Source organism: Hypanus sabinus, chromosome 10, assembly GCF_030144855.1.
Source record: "Hypanus sabinus isolate sHypSab1 chromosome 10, sHypSab1.hap1, whole genome shotgun sequence".
Taxonomy (NCBI): domain Eukaryota; kingdom Metazoa; phylum Chordata; class Chondrichthyes; order Myliobatiformes; family Dasyatidae; genus Hypanus; species Hypanus sabinus.
In genome coordinates this window covers 18,744,364-18,771,500 of record NC_082715.1, presented here as the reverse complement: position 1 = coordinate 18,771,500, position 27,137 = coordinate 18,744,364, and the positions used below count along the sequence as shown (strand labels likewise).

At 39.8% G+C, this 27,137-nt stretch overlaps 2 protein-coding genes across 3 annotated transcripts in view; one reads left to right on the top strand and one right to left on the bottom strand.

The window, feature by feature from the left end:
* The window catches only part of pln (phospholamban), a 35,697-nt gene extending 13,139 nt beyond the window's left edge, over positions 1-22,558 (bottom strand). For both annotated transcript variants that reach the window (XR_009514265.1, XM_059981466.1), the window contains exon 1: positions 22,304-22,558. The gene's annotated coding sequence lies outside the window, so the exon portion shown is untranslated. The remainder of the gene's footprint in view (positions 1-22,303) is intronic.
* cep85l (centrosomal protein 85, like) overlaps positions 1-27,137 on the top strand; it is a 317,796-nt gene that overhangs the window by 159,944 nt on the left and 130,715 nt on the right. The gene's annotated exons all lie outside the window — the stretch shown is intronic.

Here is a 27,137-nt window from a genome sequence, read left to right as displayed (position 1 = left end):
GTGTTTCGGGTTAAGAATGTGAAGAATCGAGAGGAGGTATCCAGTATAAAAAGGTGAAGAGAAGGGGAGGAGCCAAAGCTGGCAGGCAACAGGTGGGCAGAGCTGAGGAGGGGTGAGAGGCAGATGAAGAAAGAAGAGTGGACATAGTGATGGAAACTAGGAGGTGATAGATGGAGGTAATATAGATTAATATAGATAGATAGATGGGCTGAGAAGTGGCAGATGGAGTTCAACCCAGAGAAGTGTGAGGTGGTGCACTTTGGAAGGACAAACTCCCAAGGCAGAGTACAAAGTAAACGGCAGGATAGTTGGTATTGTGGAGGAGCAGAGGGATCTGGGGGTACATGTCCACAGATCCCTGAAAGTTACCTCACAGGTTGATAGGGTAGTTAAGAAAGCTTATGGAGTGTTAGCTTTCATAAGTCGAGGGATAGAATTTAAGAATCGCGGGGTAATGATGCAGCTCTATAAAACTTTGGTTAGGCCACACTTGGAGTACTGTGTCCAGTTCTGGTCGCCTCACTATAGGAAGGATGTGGAAGCATTGGAAAGGGTACAGAGGAGATTTACCAGGATGCTGTCTGGTTTAGAGAGTGTGCATTATGGTCAGAGATTAAGGGAGCCAGGACTTTACTCTTTGGAGAGAAGGAGGATGAGAGGAGATATGATAGAGGTGTACAAGGTATTAAGAGGAATAGATAGAGTGGACAGCCAGTGCCTCTTCCCCAGGGCACCACTGCTCAGTACAAGAGGACATGGCTTTAAGGTAAGGGGAGGGAAGTTCAAGGGGGATATTAGAGGAAGGTTTTTTACTCAGAGAGTGGTTGATGCGTGGAATGCACTGCCTGAGTCAGTGGTGGAGGCAGATACACTAGTGAAATTTAAGAGACTACTAGACAGGGATATGGAGGCATTTAAGGTGGGGGGTTATATGGGAGGCAGGGTTTAAGGGCCGGCACAACATTGTGGGCTGAAGGTCCTGTACTATGCTGTATTGTTCTATGTTAATGACAGAACCTGTTAAGAGAGGAATCAAATCCGGTGGGAACATCTCTCACTGGTGGAAAGGAAATGTGTTGGGCAGAGGGAAACAGTAGGGGGAGAGTGTGTGGGTGATGGGAAATCGAGTGGGTGGAGGTGTAGAAAGAAATGGTGATAGAGGGCCTGAGGTGGATGTAAGGAGAGCAAAATGGGAGGAGGGTACAGGTGGTGGGTAGAGATTATTACCGGAAGCCTTTTTCCCAGGGCAAAGATGGTTAGTACAAGTGGACGCAACTTCAAGCTATTTGGAGAAAAGTCGAAGGCAGATTTTTTACGCATGACAGTGGTGGGTGCATGGAATATGCTGCCTGGGGTGGCAATACAGGCAGATACGTTAGGGGCACTTAAGAAACTCTTAGATGGGCAAATGATTGAAGGGAAAATGGAGGATTATGTGGGAGACTATGGTTAGATTGAGCTTGGAGCAGGCTAAATGCTCAGCACAACATCGTGATCTGAAGGGCCTCTACTGTGCTGTACAGTTCTATGTTCAAAGTTGGAGGGATCGATGTATATGCATCTGGTTGGAGTTGCGGATTTAATATACCTGTATCTGGTTGTAGACTACCCATTAAAAATATAAGGTGCTGTTTCCCTCATTTCCATTTAGCCTCACCCTGGAAGAGGAGGAGACTGAGGACAAATGTGCTGGTGAGAGAAGGGCAGTTGTTCCAGAGTGATCCTTAACTGATGATATGATGGGTGGCCACATTACGCACGCACTTGGTGTGCTCCTGGGTGTGAGGTTCACACTGCGATCAAGTCCTTGAAAAGAATCCAAGCATTGACAGCACAGCAGATGCTACCAAAGTTGAATCCGGTAGTCTGAAGGGCCCGTGCCCCTGCTGTATCTCATTGTGAATCTGACTCCATGAGTCTGTGACCAGGGTAACTAACACTCTGTCCATCAATAAACCTGCATGTGATCAATAATCACTTGCATAGTACAGAATGGGGGCAGTGGGTGTCTAAGCATTGACTCCTGTGATTGTGTTTAATGGAGAGGGTTGTAAACTTAGCCAATTCCACCATGGCAACTATCCTCCCCACAACAGTGATATCTTCAAATGGCACTGCCCCAGCAAGATGATGTTCCGGTCACTTACCATCTAGGACCCTCCAAGAGGACTACACACTTGTCATGGGATTTGGAGGCTTGCATGCCTCAGTGACCTGGAGAGCTGAGCTGGCTGGAATCAGGGCCTTCTGCTTTGGCTCCTGGTAGGGTCACCCATGACAAACAGGTCAAAGGGTAGAGGTCAGATTAGGAGTGGTCTAATGAACTGACCCTCCAGGTTCTAACAAACCTGACTGGTCAAAAAAAAATTGTTATGTAAACAACAATGAAGATGGAGGACCTTCATTGCTACAGTAAGCGCCAGTGGCGTAAGCAGGCAGTTAGTAAGTAGATATCAATCCAGTACATGCTCTCTCCTCATTATGTCATGAGGGAGGAGGTATAGGAGCCTGAAGACTCAATATTTTTGAAAGAGCCTCTTCCCTTCTGCCATCAGAGTTCTGAACAGCTCATGAGCATTATTTTGCTCTATTTTTGCACTAACCTATTTTTTATATATTCCTTATTGTAACTTATAATAGTAATTTTTATGTATGGCACTGTACTGCTGCTGCAAAACAGCAAATCTTATGACATGTCAGATATAATATACCGGTTCTGATTCTAAAATTAACCGGTTTGTGATCAAATGTTTGCAGATATGAGGATGACCTTTACACTTTGCTTAAACCTCATGGTTCTGGCATGCAAGCCCATTACAAGTTATTGTGCCCTTCCCAATATGACACGAGGCGTGTTATGCGTGCACGCATCAGTCACTATTTTGGACCCATTTTGGCATCTGTAATGCCAGTTGAACCTTGCAGCTCCCAACCAGCAACGTTGAATGAAGATGAAGTGGAAAAGTGACAGCTCCCGAGGCAAGGCTCGGGCTGTAGTCAATTGAACTCAGATCAGGTTGCAGATAGAGATTTACAACAGGGTTATTTACAGATCAGGAGAAATGTGTCTCCGCACAGAAGTGAAGGACGCACGTGCTCGCTGCGAAAATAGGCTTCAAAGTAGAAACACAGAATCCCAGTTCATCACCTCAGTAAACTGGACATGTAAGTTAAATGTCTAGGCCTAAACCAGATATTATTAATAACTTATTTCCTTTGTATCTGCTTATTAATATAGCTTATATTTCCTCAAATGTCTTAGTTTTATGGAGAAGCGGGTCAGATCAAATTTCCTTGAATTAACTTTCAGCTACATTCATTGGTTGATTTGATAATGTTAACTTTGTGAACACGAAGTCAGAGAATCATAGAAAGTTACAGCACAGAAACAGGCCATTTGGCCCATCTAATCCATGCCAAACCATTTAAACTTCCTACTCCCATCAACCAATACCAGGACCATAACTGTCCATATCCCTACCATCCATGTACCTATCCAAACTTCACTTAAATGTACTGGCAGCTCATTCAGCACTCACTCGACCCTCAGAGTGAAGAAGTTTCCCCTCATGTTCCCCTTAAACTTTTCTCCTTTCGCCCTTAACCCATAACCTCTAGTTGTAGTCCCAATTAACCTCAGTGAAAAAAGACTGCTTGCATTTTTCCTATCTACGATTATGTATACCTCTATGAAATCTCCCTTCAATCATCTATGTTCCAAGAAGAAATGAAAACACAGAAATAAAATCATATATTTTAAGTTCTGTAGCTTATAAAATTAACTTCTCTTTTCTAATCGTCTCTAGCTGGAAGGTGGCAGAATGTGGCGACTTATTGTAAGCTGTTACGTAGGAATCCACTCATAATTTCTATTATAATCACTGCATTGTTATTGTTTTACCTTGTTCTACCTCAGTGCACTGTGTAACTATCTAATCTGTATGAACAGAGTGCTAGGCAAGCTTTTCAGTGTATCTTTGTACATGTGAAAATAATAAACTAATTCTAATTCAAAATTAGTAATAACTTTTCATCATTTTACTTGCTTAAAAGTCAGTCTTTTTAAATTATGGAACATTGGTGAAAGGCAACATCAAATGCCTCCTGAACTCTTTCATTTACTTTGGGCTTTTTGTGAGGGACTGTCAAGATATCAATCTGAAAATTTTTTATCGTTACAGTATTATGTTCACATGTTCTGCAGCAACATAACTCTTAAAGGCATGATAAAAGAGACGCAGTGCAGTCAGAGAGTCAGTGCTGAAAGGGTCCCTTGCCTTGGAGATAATGGGAGTTGGACATTTCCAATGACACATGCTCCTTTCTTGGTTGCATCATCTTTGCAGGGAAGTTCAAGGAAGAAATCTCTTTCCCCTCTCTTACTTTGTTACTCCTATACTCCTCAGATTACCCAGCTGTACCAAGTATGATATTGGCCTTAGGCTAAGAGGAAAAATGGATTGGCCATGATGAAATGGCAGAGCAGACTTGATAGGCCAAAAAGCCTAATTCTGCTCCTATGTCTTATGGTCTTAAATGGGGTATAAGAGTTAAATTATTACACTCCTACAAAATGCTAGGGAACCCAGCAAGTCAGGCAACATCTATGGAAAGGTATAACCAGTTGAGGTTTTGATTGAGACCCTCCATCAAGATTGAAGGGTCTTGGTCCAAAATGTCGACTGCTATGGGTGCTACACTGGATTTCCAGCATCTACAGCATCTCTTATGTTTACTCCACACCTCACTTTTGAAATAGATGAGTTTCTATGTCAAGCCACTGCTTGCTCACCAAAAATTAAATGAATTAAAATTCACACCAAAGCATATGCTTGAAATTTTAAAAAAAATTTAGCACTTCACTTCTAAAGACTGTATCGTAATGTTGACATGACTAATGGGACTTTATTTTCCTTCTTTGCTTCCTAAAAGTAATGAATATGATCCATTTTTCCACAACATATAATGCAGAAGTTTTATGGTCCATGGGGAAAGAACTATGCTCACTTTGCCTACAGTTGTTACAAAGATCTACATTGAATTTAGAAGCACAGACTTGCTGGAATCTGTAATCTGCTGAGTTCCTCCAGCAATATGTGTTTTTTGCTGTAATCTGGAATTCAGTGAAACAGCTTCTATTGATTTGTAAATTTCTTTTAATCATAGGCCTCAATGATAATTATACAAATTCAAGGTAAGATCTTCTGAACTATGTCATGGCTGTATCAGAAGTAATTCTGATGGGTAACATGATGATTACAAATTCTCCAGTAAGAAAAAGATCAAAGTAAATGTGTTATCAAAGTACATATATATCACCATATACAATATTCATTTTCTTGTGTGTGTTCTCAATAAATCCTTAATAGAATTATTGAAGGACAGCACCAACTTGATCATTCAACCAAGTTGCAAAAGACAACAAACTGTGCAAATACAAAAATAAATAAATTAATAATAATAATAATAAATGAACAAAGCATATCAAGAACGTGAGATGAAGAGTCCTTGAAAATGAGTCCATAGGTTGTGGGGATATTTCAAAGATGGTGCAAGTGAAGCTGAGTGAAATTATCTCCTTTCGTTAAAGAGCCTGATGTTTGATGTGTAATAACTGTGTTAGTTGAAAGTCAAAAGTAGAAGAGAGTTGAAAGCTAGTTCATTTAAAATTACCTTGCACTGTCAAAGCTTGAGGACTGTATTTAAAATGCAAAGATATTAAGTCTAATCTAACATGAAAAAAATCATCATTTCAGGTGTTAAAGTTAATTGTGTTAATAGCAGTCTGATAGTTCATTCCAGAATATATGTGGTGCATATAAACATTTTATTATGTGTGACCGTGCTTTCTCCTTTTCCAGTCCATTGCATATTTCTGCAAAATTACTGAAATTATTTATTTTTTGTATGACTTGTGAGAAGATCATTCTCACATAATAATGGTATATATAAGTCAAGTCAATGGGACAATAGATGTACTTTTGTCAACTGCAACCTCAGTGTTACAAATGGTCAAGTCAGAAGACTAAAAGGGATGAGATTGTCAAGAACATGAACCTCAAAACTGCTCAGGGGCCAGTTTTTAATCTGCTTTATATTGAAGGGCAGGTTTTTATTCTTTGAGAAATCCATTCCTTGTGATTCATATTTAATTAGTATATGTTTCATCTCTGCATAAAGCCTTACATCTTTGACAAACCATCCCAAGGTCAGACAAAGTCACATCTTTTGAATTTCTATTGTCTGAATGCTGAATATAGCTTGGCCACGAAAACAACCTCCTTTGATTTTCTGAAACAAAACTGTAAGTTTAGGCAATGGCTGGGAAAGACAAATAGGAAGAGCATATTGGTATGACATTGGATTCACTTTGTGACATATATTTGTAGGTTGATTAACAGCAGACAGACATTATCTGTCATTTTTCTGTTATGTGATAGAAGCTATAATTAGGTATGACATTAGAAGGGATATGCTAAATATTTTTCAAGTAAGCCAATAAATACTGTTCAGACTTTCTAAATGTATTTATTTTAGCATACCTCAAGCTAAATCCATATTTTTTCTAAAAATGTTATTTTTGGATCATTGAAATGCAGAGTCAGTTAAGCAATTAATTCTGAATAACATTTGTAAAGCATAGAATATTGATAATATTATTACTTATTTATCTGTGGTTCAGCTGCACTAAATAAGACACCTTGTACAAAATATTTAATAATTTTTTTCACTAACTCAAATGTTATTATTGATTGAGTGATAATCCAGTGACATTGACAGAGTCCACAGATAAATAGGTGTCGATGCACACAAATATTGAAACCAGCAAGTTGGAGATAAGAATTTCCCTCCATTTGAGCCTTTCTGGATTTGACACGTGTGTATACCAAATGATATAATTTCTGAGGTTTGAAACATATTGGATTGATGCCCATTGGTCCAACAAAGCCACTGCTTATCTTGATGGATACTTGTTGTATATTTGAAATATCAGTAACATTTGAGTAATCTTGTAAATATATTGTTTGATTAAGTATTCTTGTTCGTTTCAATAATAAAGTACGTTATTTGGGTAATTACGTGAATTGCATTGGTCATCATGCTACCACACGATACGTGCATGTCTTGTTTAGAGTAAAGAACAAACTAAGACTCTCTTTCTTGGCTGTCTTGTTTTCCTTCAAATTAGTTGAATGGTTTGAAGCTACAAAACATGACAATATTGAGTTCTGATCTGCGCAGGAACCCAGAAATTGGACCTGGAGGCCCCTCTCCTGAAATGCCTCTCAAATGTCTTTTGGCAGCAGCAGAGCTGGTTTTGAGGAGAGTTGGAGATAGAGGGATTGCTCAAAGGCGATGGAGCTGGACTTATTTCATACCACAGTTGTCACCTGGAATTTTTGTGTACCGTTGTTTTGCCGAGGTGATGTGCGGTCCAAGAAGAGGTGCAAGTGATTGTCCTGGACGATTTTCTTCTGATTGTAAGACCCTGTTGAACATTGGTAATGTGGAATAATGCAGGTCTGGCTCACTAGTTCATTGGTGAGACTGATGGTGGGGAAGCTGTGTTGTCTCGGTTGTGGCAAGGACAAGGCACTCGGATTTCAGGGTCTTCTGTTGCAACCACCCAGGAGAGGAGATGCCAAGGCAGCGTGGAAGAGAGCAGAGGCCTCTGTTGGCCCCATGGTGTCCATTCTGGGTTAGGGACTGGCCCCTCCCTTGGTGTTTGCTCGGTGGAAGAACAAGCTGGATCAGGACAACATCCCATGCACCATCATTCTACAGGCCTGGCCATTCAGGGACTTTGGCGTTTTTTGTGCAACTGTATGTTTTCTGCTATTATAACCATAACACCTTGGCCCTGGAGGAATGCTGTTTCATTTGGCTATATTCATGTACAATTGAATGATAATTAAACTTGAACTTGATATTTCATCCCCCCCCCTAACTTTCTGAACGATACCCTCCCCAAAGGGATTCTTCATCATTGAAGGCTGTCACTATGTTTATTTCCTCAATTTCATCCCAATACATCAAACTTTTACAATTGAAGAGAGTAATTTAAAAGATTAATAATTTAATCTCAAAAGCAAAGTTAACTAATAAGACAAAACACATACATAGATTTACCCTTTTTACATCGTAAATACATGCTGGTATTTGTCTATTTATACACATTTTATTGCATATCTGTGCTTTATTTTCTGACTTTATTTTTGTATAATTCTTTATTCTTTATAATTGTTGAATGTTGCTGTTTTTTGAAAATGGGTCTAGTGCTTTCCTGGCATATATGAGTTTGTCTCGAGTTTCCAGCCAGGTATCGATTTTTACCGATGTTTCTATGTCAAACTCTGCCATGTTCATCAGGGATGATGCCTGGGCATGTCTGTTCTGGTAGTATTTATACCCCTGTAGTCCATCCCCCCCCCGATTGGTTAGTCCTCATCCAATCAGGTTTCCACTCTTACACTTTGTGTACAATCAAATCCCAGTTCTTGCTTAGAGCGCGACCTTCATCTTTGTAAAAATTCTTATCCTCTGGTTTTATTTCAATGGCTTCCTTCACCAATTAGTTCCCAAAGCCATTGGTTAGGCACAGTAGTTCTGTGCCATCAAACGCAATGTTCTATTACCGCTGATTTCTCCAGGAAACCCAAATGGATACACCTCCTGTGCTCCTTGATGTGGCTTTCCACCATGCATCCCATCTGGCTGATACTGAAATAAAGCTGGAGGAAAAGAATTTTAACAAAAACAAAGGCCTCACTCTAAGTAAGAACTGATATTCAATTGTAAACAAGGTGGGACTGTGGAAACCTGATTGGATGAAGACTAACCAATCAGGAAGGACGGATGACAGGTGTAAACACCACTGGACTAGACATGCCCAGGCATCATCCCGGATGAAGATACAAAGTTTGTCATCGAAATGTCAGTTATTATAGACACCTGTACCTGGCTGGAAGCCTGAGAGGAGTTTGTTGTTGGTTTTTGTTGCGTGTCCCACTCTGACCAAGACATCACGGCAAATTCCTAATGCATGTAAATGCATATGGTGAAAAAAATTGATCCTTGATAAATAAAATCATTTAAGTAAAGCAAAGGAAATAAAAATGAAAACAACATTGTCCTGCTTGCTTCTTAAATCCTTGTGCACAATCACTATTGAAATCAATGGGCTTTGGGATCCAGGTGAAGACTAAACCTAGGACAGTCCTGATACTGGGTAACTTAAGCTGGGCTAGTTTGCACTGCTGAACTTTGCAGACTGTAGAAAGAAATGGAACAACGTGGCCAAAAAGTTTAATATATCCTGGTTTTCTGTGGTTCATACTGAGGAAGTCTGTAATTTAAAGTTCTTGATCTAACCCTAGAAATTTTCTCTGTTGCTGTTATCTTTTAGAGGCCCCATTTGTTTATGCAATATATTCATAGCACAAAGTATGTTTTAATCATCTGTGGCTGAACTGAAAGAGCTGCAAGCATTTTCACATCTGAGGATTGGGAATTAGAGCAGATTTGTGGGACATCACAGAATATAACTATACACACAATTTGAAAAGCCAAAAGAGAAACTTAGAATGAGTTTTATGATAATAATTTGAAAGAAAAGCTATATATAGAAGAATCACTTGTATTGCTAGTTAAGACTTTAAGTTTGTTCTTTGAAAAATTATACTTTTTATTTTGATACTAGGGAGAGATAAAAGTTCTATGGTTGTAATATCTTAGTTGTATATTTTCAGTTGCTTGCCTGACCTGTAAAATATTTGACAACTAGTGATAACCTAATGAGAACCAAAACATCTTTTTAAAAGCACTTTTTAAAAATATGATTAACTGATGAACATTCAACAACTCAGAAAAGGATTTTGAATAAAATAGGACAACATAGCACAGTACATGCTCTACAGCCCATGGTTTTGTGCTGACGTTCAACCTATTCTAAGATCAATCTAACCCTTTCCTCTCACATTGCCCTCCATTTTTCTCTCATCCATGTGCCTATTTAAGAGTCTCTTAAATATCCCTCATGTTTCTGCCTCCACCACCATTCCTGGCAGGGCATTTCGTGCACCCACCATTCTCAGTAAATCATAAAAGTCTACCTCTAACATTCTCCTTATGTGAACCTTTGAATCTCCTTAACGTTATGTCCTCTCATATTTACAATTTCCACTCTGAAGCTAGCAGGTGCTAGCTGTTCACTCTGTCTTTGCCTCTCAACAACGTGTGCACCCGTATCTAATCTGCTCCAACCATTCTTCACTCCAAAAAGAAAAACCCTAACTTGCTAAACCTATCCTCATAAAACATTCTCCCTAGTCCAGGTAGCATCCTGTTAAATCTCCTCTGCACCATCTCTGAAGCTTCCACATTCTTGCTGTAATGAGGTGACAAGCAATGAACCCTGGTTGTGTGGTCTAACCAGGGTTTCGTAGAGCTGCAACATTACATCATAGCTCCTGAACTCAATCACCCAACTAATGAAGGCCAAAACACCATATGCCTTCTTAACCACCCTATCAACCTGTAACAAACAAGGGAAAATCCGCAGATGCTGGAAATCCAAGCAATACACACAAAATGCTGGAGGAACTTAGCAGGCCATGAGGCTTCTATGGAAAAAAAAAACCTGTGAACATCTTTGTTTCAATTGCAATACTAAGTAAGTGTTATGAATCTTTTTGACTTTGCATTCTAAATGCCCAATTACACTCTAATTGGGGAAAAAAAATAATTTTCTTCCCTCTAAACCACTTACTCCTTATGTCAATCCTCAGTTCTCTGGTTTTAGATGTTTTCTGCCACAGGGAAAATTTTCTCACTATAATTCTATCAATGCCCCTCATAGTTCAGTGCATCTCTGTCAGGTCAACCCTCAGTCTCCTCTGTTGCAACAGAAACAGGCACAAGCTACAGTCATTGCCCTCATATCTGAGACAGTCTGTCTTATGCATGTTATATGATTAATTATGCAGATCCTTCTTCAAGATTGGGATATAAACCTTCACCAAACCGGTTATGATTTAAGAAGCCACTCTACAGGAATGGTGTTGAAGCTTTAGAGAGGGTTCAGATGCTGCCATGATTGAATATCAGGCTTTGTGAGGAGAAGCTGAGTGAGCTAGATTGGAGGTCATGGTGCAGATCTGCAGGACACTGATGACACCACACTTTTGGGGTATTGTGTTCAGTTTTGGTTGCCCTACCATAGAAAATGTTACAAAACTAGAAAGAGCACAGAAGAGATCTACAAGAATGCTGTTAGGATAGTGTTTAGTGGCTGTCTGCGGGAAGTCAAACCTCAGGGGTGCATGTTGCATGCACACCTTGATAATAAATGTACTTTGAATCCTGAATCTTTTTAATCTTTTGTGTTAAAGGGAGAGATTGGATAGGATTTTATTCCTTAGAATGTAGGAGATCGAGAAGCGATCTTATAGAGCTGTATAATAACATGGGGGCATAAATAGGGTTAAAGCACTTATCCTTTTCTCAAAGTTGGGTATTAAGAGCTAGCGGGCATACACTTAAGGTAAGAGGGGGAAAATAAGAACTTGTAGGGCAACTGTGTTACACAAAGGATGGCACCTTTGTGGAATGTGCTGCCAGAGGAAGAGATTGAGGCAGGTAAAATAACAACTTTTAAAGGATAATTAAACAGCTACACAGATTGGAAGTGTTTGGAAGGTTATGGGCCAAATGCTGGCAGATGGGACCAGCTTAGATAAGCATGTTAGTCACCATGCACCGGTTGGGCCAAAGAGACTGTTTCCCTGCTGTATCACTCTAGGCAATGCTATTGATTAGTGACGAGCTTTAAGTGCTGGCCGAGTTCCTGATGCCTGCATCCCCAGAATGAATTACAAAAAAGATATCCAAATAAACAAACCAAACTCAGCACAGCTGTAAGATCAGGATTCAATTCTCGCCTCTGTCTGTAGGAGCCTTAGGACTCACACCACCGGTTACTACCCCACAACCATCATGCTCTTGAACCAGGGGTTAACTACACACACTTGCCCATCTATTACGGCCCACAAGCAATGATCTCACTTTGCGGACTCCTCATTTTGCTATTTCATGCTCTTGTTATTTATTGCTACTTATTTATATTTCCTCTTGCATAGTTTGTTGTCTTCTGCACGTTGGATGATCCTTAATTGATTCCATTATAAATACTAGTCTATAGTTTTGCTGAGTATGCCCAGGAGAATGAATCTCAGGGTTGTATATGGAGACATATATATACTTTGATAATAAAATTTACTTTGAACTTTGAGCAGTTTGTACATTCTCCCTGTGACTGTTTGGGTTTCCGCCAGGTGCTCTCGTTTCCCTCCCACTTTCGGAAGAGGTATGGTTAGGATCGGTGAGTTGTGTGCATGCTATATAGGCACGGAAGCATGGCTGCCCCCCCCCCCACCCCGGAGCAATCCTCGCCAATTTGACGCAAACAACACATCCCACTGCTTGTTTCGATCTACAGGTGACAAATAATATGCTCTAAGATGATCCTTTCCCAATCTCAAACAAGAGAATATCTGCAGACGCTGGAAATCTGAGCAACATGCAAACTGCTGGAGAAACTCAGCAGGCTAGGAAAAGAGTACACAGTTGATGTTTCGGACTGAGACCCTTCTTCAGGACTGGAAAGGAAGGGGGAGGGGATGAAGAAGCACAATGTGGCGGGTGATGTTTTGGGACGAGACCCTTCGGCGGGACTCTTTCCTTTGCAGGTTCAATTGTCCTTTTCCAGCATAACCTTACTTATGATTATCTGATTTTAAAAAGTGATCGGCCTGAAATGTTATTTCTATTTCTCAGTCCACAAACTGCGTCTGACCTGACGAATGTTTCAAGTTTACTCTGTTTTCTTTTGGATTTCTGATATTTGCCTTTTTTTTTGTTGTTTTCTGCTCACTTATCCCCACGACATAGTGTCCTCCACCCTGTAAGTTCTTTCTAAGGTTTTGAAGTCAATATCTCAGTTTGAATTTTGAGGAGAGGTCCTGCTCAGTGCTAAACTGACCTGACTCAGTGGCTGTATCAGGGACTCTGCTATTTGATGTTTATTTTCTTGCTTTTTGGTATTTGCAGGAATTGTTCTTTTCTTTGCGTGTTCGGCGTTTAATGTTTTTCGTTAAGTGCATGCCATGGTGTTTCTTTGCTTCATGACTGCCTGTGGGAGGACGAATCTCAGGGTTGTATACTGTACACATGCTTCAATAATAAATGTACTTTGAACATTGTGAAGAGCTGCAGTCTTCAGTTCAAAGGAAGCAGAACTCGGAGGTAGCTAGAGGTCATGGCAGAGGCTGGATATGTTTACAAATCCCAAATTTGAACTACATAAAGATAGGACTTAATCAAACTGGGATGTTAGGCTCAGACAGGTCTGAAGCATTGAATCACAGGTGGTGCTGAACTTTTAGAAGATCTGTCAAGACCAAACAGGCACATATTTTATTCATAGATTAATGCAGCAAGCTGACTTCCCATCAGAGTTTGCCTTGCTTTCAAATTCTACAGCCGGGAATTCTAAATGCTTTAATAGGGTCCAGAGGAGGTTCATGAGAATGATCCAGGAATGAAAAGTTTTCTTGTGAGGAGCGTTTGATGGCTTTATGGGCGCGTACTTGATGAAGTTAAGAAGAATGAGTGGACGTCTCATTGTAACCTATCAAATATTGAAAGGTCAGAATAGAGTGGACGCAGAAAGGACGTCTCCTATAGCGGGGGAGTCTTGGACAAGAGGGCACAGCCTCAGAAATGAGGGACGTCCATTTAGAACAGAGATGAGGAAACATTTCTTTAGTCAGAGGGTGATGAATCTGTAGAATCCATGGCCACAGAAGGCTGTGCAGAAAAAATCATTGAGTATTTAAATTGGAGGTAGATAGCTTCTTGATTAATCAAGGTTTCAAAGGTTATGGGGAGAAAGCAGGAGAATGGGATTAAGGGGGATAATAAGTCAGCCATGACGGAATAGCAGTGCAGATTTGATGGGCCAAATGGCCTAATTCCGATTCGATGTTTTATAGTCTATGCTTTCCAGGTTGTAGTCCTTTCCTATCAATTTATTCCATCAGATTACGTTATCTTTTAACTGGAAGATACTCAATAGCTTCTTGCCCACAAAGTATTGTGTCATCTGGGGTGGGGGGAATGGGATAGAATGGGGGATTTTTTTTCCAGTGTATGAAGTGTGTTCCTTTTTCAGACAAGACTCGACTGAAAGGATTCAGTTTGCTTATTATATTGTGTGATATCACTGCCATGGGGTCTGAGGGAAAACTAGTTGAAGTGAATGCAGAATTGCAAATGTTAACAGCTGGCTACATTTAGAGTCTTATGATCTACATCAATGTTCCACTGTGGCAGGAATGCAGATACTGCTCGGCTAATAACAGTCACACGATCTTTGTGGCACTTGTTTACTTCCTAAGGTACCATTGTAGAATGTGACCTATCAACGAAATTAGTCAGGATCTTCTGAAAACTGATATACTCCTTCCTTATTATTGTTTAGGAATTAGCTCAGGTTATCATTGTTGAGCTAGCACTACTGAGTATGGTAAAATAGAGTTTTCAATTTGAATCAAAACATTGATCAATTTATTCAATCAGATAAAAATAGACCAGTATGAAGTAGCAGTGATTATTTTCCATTGTGGTAGCTAAAACCTAGTTTTGTAAGCTGAGCTTTTTTGCTGCTTCCAATGCTTTGTACAGTAATAACACCAAGATGTGACAAAGCAGGAATTTCTTTGCCTTCTGCCTGCTTTCCTGGTGTGAAGTTGGCATAAGCACAGTGAGCTAGTCTGTAACCAGTGCTGATCACTTTGCTGGATTTGTGAGAGCCCATTCCGGAACTTTTGGAAATTTTACTTCATTTGAAGCTAACTTTATTTCTTAAACCTATATTATCTTTGCCTAATTAAATTTACAGGAACTATACTTCATTGAATAGAAGGTACCAGTAATAAAATATCATAATGGTTATTTTCCAAAGGGCTGATGTTACAGGATAATTACCCTAGTGCCTTACTTAATTAGATTCTTTGTTTGGCTTCATATATTTAATATAACACAATAAAAATCCATACTTGTCTCTAATATTTCACTTCCAGTTTCAAAGGATCTTGTTCACTTGAATTTTTCAGGTCAGAGATTTACTTTAATGGGGATTGATTAAAAACTCACATTGTGTGAGCCATCAGTGCTTTTCACCTGTGCTGTTAATAGCTCTTACAAATTACACTCTATGAACATTTTAACAGGGCTTTTATTTTTGCAGTTTTGTAGTCTTACAGTTAAAAACAAAATGGGCTTACTTGGGAAGCCTCGTGTTCTGACCAAATTTGGACAACACATGACTCATATCTTGTTGAACATTGGGCATTGGCCACGTACAATAAAATATTTTGACAATGCTAATAACCTTGCTTCTTGCAAGGTTGGTACTAATACTTAAAAAAAATTATATATAAAATATATTTATGGCTTACTGTGTGATGCTGGAGATGGAATTTGAAAGACGTAACAGCAAGTTTATTTTTATATTGCCTAATCTGTCTGATTTCACTAGTGGTTTAAAGCCAAATTGTTAATGCTGTCTATTGTTTAAATGATGTGTGAGGTCTTGATCTGAGATGACAACTTCTTATTTAATCCGGGTGTTTATCTATGTGGGTATTCTCACCGACTAAGAGATTTTTAAAGTAACTTTTTATTTAAGATGTAAGTAATCAAAATGTTGTTGTCATCTCAATTCAAACAAAAAATATCTAAAGATTAGCTTTATGTGTCAGCTGTATATCAAAGCATGCAGTACAGTGAAATGCATCGTCTGCATCAAATTTAATCAGCAAGGGACGACTTGCATGCGTTGCCACGCATCCAGTGCCGATGTAACATGTCACTAGTCCTAGCTGAATATCTTCAGAATGTGGGAGGAAACCAGGGAACCCAGAGGAAACCCACATGGTTGCAGGGAGAATGTACAAATTCCTTACAGGCAGTGGTGGGAAACAGATCACAATTTTACAGCAGATGCTGTGAAATGTTGTGTTAACCACAATATACAAAAAACAATGCACAGATTGTGGAAGATATACTAGAGGGTCTTTGACCAAAATATCAACACCATTTCTCTTTCTACAGATACTGTATGACTTGCTAATTATTCATAATGTTTTGTGTTGTTATTTCAGATTTTGATCATTTGCAAAGTTATATTCCCAGCACTAATGAAACCTTCTTAGCAAGTCTGACTACTAACAATAAAAAAATCTGTTTAAAAATATAATCCTGTCCACCTTCAAGCTTTTGAAGTGTCTTTCAAAGCAGTTTTGTTGCTTATGTGATGTTGACCGTGGAATGATTGTTGGTGCCAGATGGGGTGGTTTGAGTATCTTAGAAAAAGTACTGATCTCCTGATATTTTTGTAAATAACAGACTCTAGAGTTTACACAGGATTATACAAAAACAAAAAAAAATCTATTGAGTGGCAGTTCTTTGGGTGAAAATTAAGAGGTCAGATGAGAATGGCCAGATTGGTTCAAGCTGACAGAAGGGTGACAGTAACCCAAATAACTATAAACACAAGAAATTCTGCAGATGCTGGGAATCCAGAGCAACACACAAAATGCTGGAGGAACTCAGCAGGTCAGGCAGTATCTATAGAAATGAATAAACAGTTGACGTTTCAGGCTGAGACCCTTCTCTAGGACTGGAAAGGAAAGGGAAGATGCCGATATAAAAAGTTTGGAGGAGAGGAAGGAGGTTAGCTGGAATGTGATAGGTGAAACCAGGTGAGAGGGAAGGGTAAAGGGCTGGTGAGGAAGGAATCTGGTAGGAAAGGAGAGTGGACCTTAGGGTATAGGGAAGGAGCAGGAGACCCAGGTAAGAAGAGGTAAGAGGCCAGCCTGGGGAATAGAAGAGAATTTTTTTTTTACAGGATGTAGAAATCATTACTCATGCCATCAGATTGCAGGAAATGCTCAAATGTTACAACTGTGGTTTGCAAAAATACTTCTCTGAATGCCCAACACATCAAACCATGAAGTGGGCTACAGCAGCAGAAGACCACGAACATACACTCATTGGGCACTTTATTAGGTACAGGAGGTATCTAATAAAGTGGCCAAAGAGTGTATATTAGTGACTAAACTCAGCAATGAACAATGTTCCTGAACATGAAATATATAACCAATAATAAGATGAGATTTTCCTTTGCTCTTGAACATGAGGGTGTTGTGGTAAGGAGCCCCTGTTGCAGCTCTGTTCTGTGAAACTTTCACAAGTATTCTTACAGCCCTTTCACATAATCAGAAGTTGTATAACTGCACTAAGAACTCCTTTGAACTTTGCTGCAAGTTGCACGCAGACTACCTCGTTGTCCATTCATGTAAAGGCATTCAGCTCAGACTCAACTTGTGAAATTTCTCACATAACTGTCCAGCTTGAGGTCGCTAAACTGTTAGAAAAAAGTAACGAGATTTTGTGTGAAAACGAAACAATTTAAAAAAAACTGAGACTCAACCTGTAACAGAGTTCCCTCTGACAATTCTGGTTTTGTACATGTTTGAAACCACATTCAGGTGAGGAATTGCTCATGATAATAAACACATTCTTCATTGTTTTCCTCCTCACAAAGTTCCAGTACATCTACCCATTTAATACTCATTTAATCTTAACAACAAAAGACACACTATTTGACGAGTTTTAAGCATTTATCATATTTTCCATGATTTGAGGGACCATTGGAAGCTCTATCAATGGTTTGACCAATGGCTCAATCAAGAACATCATGGTAGCAGTGTGGCTAGCACCAGTGAGTGGGGTTCAATTCCTGCCGCTCTCTGTAAGGAATTTGTACATTCTCCCCGAGTTTGAAAGGGCTTCCTCTGAGTGCTCTGACCTAGGAAGAGTCAGTGAGCTGTGTCAATGCTACGATAGCATGGCAACACTTTGTATCGGTCATTGATGTAAATGTTTCAATGTTTTGATGTGCTTATGACAAATAAAGACAATGTCTGAAGATCTTAAATCTTTACTCTCAAATATCTGACTTTAGTTAAGTATACCATCTTTACATAATGATCATGAGAAGTTGAGGTTCATTAAACATTGAACACCCCCCTATAAAACATAGATGTGTGGACTTCAGTTGTGCCCCCCAGTCCTGCCACTCAATGGTCCATGTGACAGGTTCATTCTGGCCTCCAAAATACTAAACCCCAGGGCAATCAGGACAGAAGGAAATCCAAGAGAGAGCAAACCCTTCTGTAGGTCAGGTCTCTTCCAGGAATTTCAGCAGATCCTTTCCCTAAAAATGCATCAGGTTCTAAATATTTTGACTTCCACCCCCCTACCACCACCCACCACTGTGCAGAGTCGCAGGGTAAAAAAGCGCCTGATTTCAAAGAGTACATACGAACGTCAGCAAGAGGCAGGTGGAGATAAAGACAGAGATAAAAAGTGCTCTGGTGTGTGCCAACTTCTCATGAGATAAACTGCTTAACTGTATTTTTATTCAAGGTAGATTCAGTAGGTGCAGCTGAGTGCTGATCTTAAAGGATGTAGCTGAAACTAATGAATGGCACCTTTTATATTAATAATTGTGTTTGCACCTGTGGAGAGTGATCAACAGGGTTATGATCTGCAGAAGGTCCAGTATGATATCATCTCCCTAGTTGTGACATCAATGATGACTGCATAATCTCCTTGGCATACTTGTAATTCCCTAAACTGCTTTCCTTTTGTTTAAACAGAGAAGGTGAGTACTGCCATGCCTTCGAGTCTGTAAATCCAACTGCACTGTTGCCCACACTAGTGTAAGTTTGACTTCAGTGACTGGATGCAGATTTATCAAAATTTAATTGTACTGAATTATTCACGTTTCAGTAGTTTTAAAAATAGAATTGCATTAATTTGTGCAGTGAAATATTAACTGCACTGGAAGTAAGTTTTAATCAAGAACTTAGCAGTTAGAAATAAGGAAAGAGAAGGAAATTGGGATTGGAAAAGGGCAGGTGAATGGGAGCAAGGCTCATAATACAGCAGGATGTAAATCCTAATGAGTTTAGATTGCAGTGCATGATCTATTTTTGTATTTCAGCTTCTTTATAATTGAATATAACTCACATTTTAATGGTTCGCTATTTTCTCAACTGCTGTTCATGTTGAAAATTACACACGAGACTAGTCTTTGGTTCACCTGACAAATAATGTCCAGGAAGTACAATCGACACACAGCGGCCAATTTATTAGATACCTCCTGCACTTAATAAAGTGGCCGCTGAGTGTATGTTCATGGTCTTCTGCTGCAGTTGCCCATCCACTTGAACATGTTGCATAGTTGGAGATTCTTTTCTGCACACCACTGTTGTAGTGCATGTTCATTTGAGTGACTGTCACCTTCCTGTCTGTTGCAACCAGGTTGGCCGTTCTCCTCCGACCTCCCTCATCAACAAGGCACTTTTGCCCACAGGAGTGTTGCCAGGAGGTCAGCAGTTTCCAAGATACTCAAACCAATCCATCTGGCATTAAAAATAATTTCACGGCCAAAGTCATGTTTCTTTCACCATTCTGATGTTTGGTCTGGACAGCTACTAAACCTCTTGACCACGTCTCTGTGCACTTATGCTTTGAGTTGCTGCTACATGATTGACTGATTAGATATTTGCATTAACAAGCAGGTGTACAGGTGTACCTAATCAGTAGCCAGTGAGTGTTACTCTTATTAAAAACCTGTTATGATCTGCACTGAAATAAAGGTCTTTAATTATTTGAGACTTGCACACTTTCAACAATAGGATTGTTATGCTTTAACAGTACATGGCTCATTAACTTGTGCCATCTAGTGCCTCTGTTGGCCTTAGGGTTAACGGTGTGATAAAATGTCTGCAGGTCTGTCACGGGCTTCTGGTTCCTGACATAATGGCAAATCTGAAACCCAGAGTTGAAAATAGCTACAATCCACATCTGACATCCTGACCGTACAGTGATTGCACTGACAGCAAACCTTACTTCCACTAATGTTAGTAGGTGACACGTCTCACTTCAGCAAATACCCATGGGCACCCAATGCTTAGGAATCAGGGCTGTGATTCTCCAGAAATCCTATGGATGAAAATATATTTATCTTGGGTTCACAGAACAACTGCTGATATTTTTTTTTAACCTCCTCTTACCTAACCCACCACCAGCTCACCAGATCAGTGACTTAACAGTGGAATTCTTTCAACTTTCCACTGGTGCTGTAGCGTGAGTGGAACAATCGTATTGAACTCTGGTTTGCTTCACTATCATAATTAATAACATTGCAAAGGGTCTGTTGCTGTATACGATATAAAATCTGGTGCTGATGAAATAGCCCTGTGAAAGAAGTGGATTAAAGTAAAAGGGATATATTTTTTAAAGTGATCAACTTAACACATTATTATAAAAAAGGCTCTGCCCTATGTTGAATCAGATATGTGGCGGGAATCCTAGCATTGTAAGATATTGGTTCCTGTAAATGTCATTTGATGTATTCATTTTGAACATGTTAAACAGATGCTTGGGTGGCAGAGTGGAGATGCGTCTCTACCAAAGGAGGTGTAAAGCACTCCTTCCCTCTGCTATCTGCAGGTCACCCTTCGTGTAGCACCTGCTTAGCCCCTCGATCAGGGTCACATGAAGCCATGCGAGCAGGTGGTGGATGGTCGTATGAGCAGCTGGTGCATATCACAAGTCCTGGTTACGTGACCACTGATGCCAGACAGACAATCTCTGAAGAGTTTTGATAATAACTGGGGTCACTGGTCTTGTAAAGACACTGCCCAGAAGAAAGCAATGGCAAACCACTTCTGTAGAAAAAGTTGCCAAGAATAATCATAGTCAGGTAGACCATGATCACCCACGTTATACAACACAGCACATAATGACAATGATGAAACAGATGCAGTGATGTTCAAATCTACTACTTTGTTTTTAATTTAAAACCAGGGGTTTGATTGTTCAAGCCACATGACTACTTTCTAATTGATGTATTTAGTGTTGAAATTCCACTTTTGTATTCACTAGTACATTCACATTAATTTAGAGAAAGGAGCAAGTTGGATAGAACAATTATTCTACATGATTGCTGCCATGGATTTCTAGAATAAATAGTTTTTTGAATAGCCTAATTTTCTGGGTGTACCGTTTTTAGTGAAGGACAAAGTGAAAACACATATTTCAGTAATACATAATGGCCTGCTCTTTGTAAAGGTAGCAGATTTGAAAAATATTTCTTGGCTTTCATTGGTAGAATTTCACACACATGGAATCAAGAGAGCAGTCGAAGTCTGAAAACACATGAAATCCAAATCTTAAAGTAAATTCTTCATGGTAAAATTTCATCAGTAACAACAATTGAAGCTTCAGTCTGAACTCGAGTGGGATTTTGGCATGTTCTGAATTGCGGATAAATGTCACATCATTGCACAAATATAGATATAAACTGAGTGGAATTCTACTCCCTGTGTGGGACACCGATGAATTGCTCCCAGGGTGGATCTTGGAAGACGTGACAAGAAAATCTGTGTAGTAAATATATTGATAATCCTGAGAATATAGATGATTCAAGTAGGCAGATCATTTGTCCAATTCTTCAAACTGCCTGCAATCTCTCAAAATTTATACCGATAGTTTTAGCTTTGAATGTTTTCAAATACTCAACATTATTTAAAATCGTGCAATTCCAGGTGGAGACAAGCTGAGCATTTCTCATTGCTAGCTTACACGTTCAGTGTCCCACCAATTTTCTTTTACATTTGACTATATTTTAATTGTTTTCTTATTTATGATCAGCCAAGACCAAAGTCTTCGGAGATATTTCATTCAATGGACTTCTTTAAAAATGCAGAATCTTGATGTTGAGCCAGTTAAAAATTCGATGGCATCACTTTAATCATATCACTGCATTGAATCAGTGTGGTTTTATTGTATTTCCTCTCTCTTCCCCAGTAATAAAGATGGAGAAATTCCTCTAAATATTCATAAAGTAAAGTATTTGTTTCTGTTCAGTCTTCCTTGCAATGATTAATTATTACAATATAAAAGTTCTAAATTGTATTTTCTAGGTTTGATGTTATTTTCAATTATTAATCCTCTGCTTCAAATATTGGATTATTTTGACTGAATTAATTCCTTCCAGTTCCCAAGCAGAGACTGTACTTAAAAAAAATTAAAAAGCTTCATGTTTGTTTTAAATAATTAATTTTAAATCCACAGTTGTTAACTTAGAGCAAAAGTATTCTCTTACCTTGGTAGGGGCTCAGTGGGTTAGGGGTGTAAGCTGCAGGGTGGCTGTGATCAAGTAGTGTCGGTGTGCTGTACGATTTTCATCTGAGTAGCTCAAAGTTTATTACAGTTAAACCAAGTGGGTGGGGACAACAGAAACTTTAAGGGGCGTGGTTTGTATTGTTACAGGCTGATATATGAGTCTTTATTGGATTAAACTCAGAAGCCTACTCTCAACCGTATTTAATCATAAAAAAGTCAAACATCTGACATAAGGAACCTCTTCCAGCTCCCAAAATAACCTGCTTTTATTTTAGGTACTTCATCTTAAATACATAATTTATTTTATTTTTTAAAAATCACTAAATACAGACTCTTTAAGCTGTAATCAATGTTACAGGAGAGGCAGCATCCCACTGCTTTCTGTCTCTGATTTGATTGCTCACTATTTTCAAAGTAAATTCGATGTTCAAAGTAAACTTAACATCAAAGTACATATTGAGTATGTGGCCATATATTTCCCAGAGATTTATTTTTTGCAGGCATCCACAGTAAATACAAAGAAACACAATTTAATCAGTGTAAAACAACACACAAAAACAACCAATATGCAATAGAAAAGTTGTACAAGTACAAAAAGATTGTGAACATGAGTTGTAGAGTCCTTGATATTATTTATTATAAAAGTATGTATATTGTAAGTCACCATATACCACCTTGAAATGAATTTTTTTGCAGGCATTTATAGGAAAAAAATACAATAGAGTCTATGCAAAATTATAACTGAAGACTGACAAACAGCCAATGAAAAAAAGGCATATTGTGCAAATAAAAAGAATTAAAAATACTGACGAGTTTGTAGAGACCTTGAAAATGAATCTGTAGGTTGTGAGGTCAGCTCAGAGTTGAGTGGATGTGTTTATCCTTCCAGTCCCGTTTATACAATTACAGATTTTGAAATTCCAAATTGATTTGCTTTAATTTCATTGAAACTTTGAGAGAAGTCAAACAAAGTCCTTACCTCCTGTGGTTCATCCTGCATTTATTTGATTCGAACATTTTCAACATATTTTGAAATATATACAATGGATTAAGTCAGCAGGAGCCTGAAGAACATGCCTTTTCTGTTTATCCTCTTTATCTTCACTTAGAATTAAACCTGCTTTTCTGAAAGCAGTTGATATGGCTGCATTCCATGAGTCATCAGGACTAGTTCACAGAAGTTCATTGTGAATATATTTCAAACTGTTCATTGCTTTCCTTTTTCTTGGGAAACCACTCTCTTCCTGGTTGCTTAGTAGTGACTTGTCAAATAGCTTGCTGCTGTGAGATCAGGTCACAACTGGCAGTCGGACATTCTGTAGTCAGTGTCAGAGCCAAGCCCAACCCTTAGTTCACCATCCAGGGAGCCCTTGAAAATGGTCTGGCTCATGAACCCTGGGTGATTTGTGGACTACCTGTTACTATTAAGAAAACAGAAAAAAAAAGACAAAAGACCAGGCCATTTTGGCAATATCACTTTGGCAATATCAATGAGAGTATTCTTCCAGCGTCAGACTAAGGGTTAAGAGATTACATTGAGGTTCAGGTTGGCAAATTATAGTAAACCCATTCTATTTTGACCACACTTGGGGTCACTGTAAATTTACAAACATAATATCAATAGGGATTCTGTCCTTGGAAACTCTATTCTGCTATATGTCTAGAGTCTTGCAGTTTTTATAACCTTGTCATTAAATATATAGACAATCAAGTTGTTTAACAATAGGGTTGGTGGATGCGATAGGGTCTCTTAAGGTACTCCTGGACAGGTACATGGAGCTCATAAAAATACAGGGCTATGGGTAATCCTTGGTAATTTCTAAGGTAAGGACATGTTCGGCACAGCCTTGTGGGCCAAAGGGCCTGCATTGTGCTGTAGATTTTCTATGTTGCTATGTTGTATAATTTCTCAAGGATACTTGCTAGTGACACTAAAATAAATTAAGCACATTGGCAAATGGTCAAAGTGGAAATACATACTAGCCACTAGACAGAAAATTTCATCTGTTGCTTTCCTATTCCTGCACAAAATATGAAGCTGTTTTGTAACTGCAAAACATAAAACTAATTGAAATGAAAACCAGGGAGCTAGGAGATACCAGTCTTATTTCATTTTTACTTTAAGTGAGACACCCATGTTTGACATTGTGGTGTGATTATGTAAACCATTCATAAACTTTGTACTGTACATGTAAACCATAATGAATTATTTAAACATCAAAGAATGCTTACTCAAACCAAAAAGAAGAGAAAATCTGCAGATGCTGCAAATCCAAGTAATGTACACAAAATGCTGGAGGAACTCTGCAGGCCGGGCAGCATCTATGGAAAAGGGTACAGACGACGTTAACTCTTTTCCATAGATGCAGCCTGCCCTGCTGAGTTCCTGCAGCATTTTGTGTATGGTGCTTAATCAAACAATGTATTTACAATACTACTCAAACAATACTGAAATATTAAATACATTTTTCCCTGCTTAGTTATAAACTTCAATTCAATGTAGACTTCATCTCTCTCTCTCTCCCTCACTCTCTCCCTCTCGCACTCCCCCTCTCTCAGTTTGTCTGTCTCTTTCTCTCTTTCATTCACAGCATAGTAAAGATTAAATTGTTTCATACAATCCAAACAATTTAATTACTGTGGAGGATTTCTTACTCTTGTGGCATAACTTTTTTTCCAGACAAGGAGGATGACTCTGCTTAGCAGGTGTGACTTGCGGCTGGGAAACAATCTTAGGTTCTGAGGGCTCCTCCGTGATGGTTGTAGGAGTTGACTCTGGGACTGCAGGAAGTAGTTCTGCCAGCTCTGGTCACCTTTCTTCTCTAACAATTGACTCTGCTCTCCTCAACTGATCAATGTGATGATATCAGACACAATTTCCACTGCGCAGTCGAGTGGTCCAGTTCTGTCCTTGATCTTTCCAAGTACCCATCTTGGATCACCTCTGTAGACCCTCGGCAGGACTTCTTGTCCAGGAGTGAAGCACTCAACCTCCTTGTTTGAAGAGCCTTAAATGTGTCTCAGCTGTTTGTCCAGCATACTCCCGAGACTGGGCTTGAGGAGATCCCAATGTGAATGCAGGAGACAGCCCAGGAACAGTACGGCTGTTGAGTTGTTGGTTGTGGAGTGTGCTGCATTGCGACCTGCAAGGAGGAAATTGCAAGCTTCTGACTCAGTGTTGGTGTAGTGTGCTCTGCTGGGAACACATGCAGTACATGCTTTAGACTCTGTGCAAACTTTTGCTATTGTAGCAGGGTGGTACAGTGCAGATGTACTATGTCTTATTCCATTCATTTTCAGGGACAACTGAAACTTTTCCACAACAAACTGCAGTCCAGTGTCATTGTCTAAATGTTCTGGTACACCAGTACTTGAAAAAAAGACTTCTCAGCACGTTACCAGTCTATGAGGCTGTCATGGGAACTCTTCTGGCAGTTTGTAGCTGCTCTCACTGCTACCAAGAAATTTGTGCCCTTGCATGGTTTGGGAAAATCTGCATGAATCCTCTGCCCGGGCGATGCAGGCCATTCCCAGCAACGGGGAGGTGCTGCTCTTGGCATCCCAAACAGTGCATGGCAAGTTGCTAGATCTGCTGATCTTCCCAGGCCACTAAACAATGTTTTCATTTTGACGATGCCTAGATGATTGCATGTAGCTCCTCCAACACTTTAGGTCTCAGTTTGGGTGCGACAGCAATTCTTAAATCCCCACTTAAGGCAACCTCTGTCAAGGGCAAGTTCATCCTGGCGCTGGTAAAAATGGAGGAACCAGAGTTTCTGCTGCACTTTCCAGCCATTTTGGGTGGCCATATGGACCTGGGATAATGTGGGGACTTTTCTGGTTTCCCTTTGGATCATATCTGCCGTAATAGTGAGACTTCTGATTTGTGTTAGGGAGAATATGTCCAGAGGAGTGTCCTTTATTGTAAATAATTGTTAATTTTCACACTGTAGATCTCAAGGCTACCTCAGTCCTGTGTCACTCTCATCATTATCAGATATTTTTTATCAACAGCAATGCAGATTAGTGCTCTTTTTGAAACTGCAGCTGGACTTTTTAGCTTTGCTCTGCCCTGTGCAGACCATTTATTTTTGTCTGCCAGACATGCTCTTTGCATGTGTCTCGACAACATTTCGGGCTGAGACCTCTCATCGGGTCTGGAGAAAAAAGATGGGAAGTCAGAGTATGAAGGTGTGGGGAGGGGAGGAAGAAATACCAGGTAGTAGGTGCTAGATGAAACTGGGTGGGTGGGGGGGGGGGGGAATGGAGGAGAGAGATGAAGTAGAACTGGGAAGTTGATTGATGAAAGAGATGAGGGCTGGAGAAGGGGCAATCTGATAGGAGATGACAAAAGACCATTGAAGAAGGGGAAGGGAGAGGAGCACCAGAGGGATTGAATGGGTAGGTAAGGAGATGAGGTGAGGGAAGGAAATGGGAGTGGGGAATGGTGAAGGGGGGGGGCATTACCGGAAGTTTGAGAAATTGATGTTCATGCCATTAGGTTGGAGGCTACCCAGACGGAATATGAGGTGTTGCTCCTCCAGCCTGAGTGTGGCCTCACCACGGCAGCGGAGGCCAAGGACTGACATGTTGGAATGGGAATAGGAAATGGAATTGGAACATGGCCACTGGAAAATCCTGCTTTTTGGTGCGTGGTGAAGTAGTCTTCTACTCCACATCGGGGTCTCACCAATACACAGGAGGCCACAGCAGGAGCAGCAGACACAGTGGATGACCCCAACAGTGAGTACAGGTGAAGTGTCACCTCAGATGGAAGGACTGTTTGGGGCCCTGAATGGTAGTGAGGGAGGAGG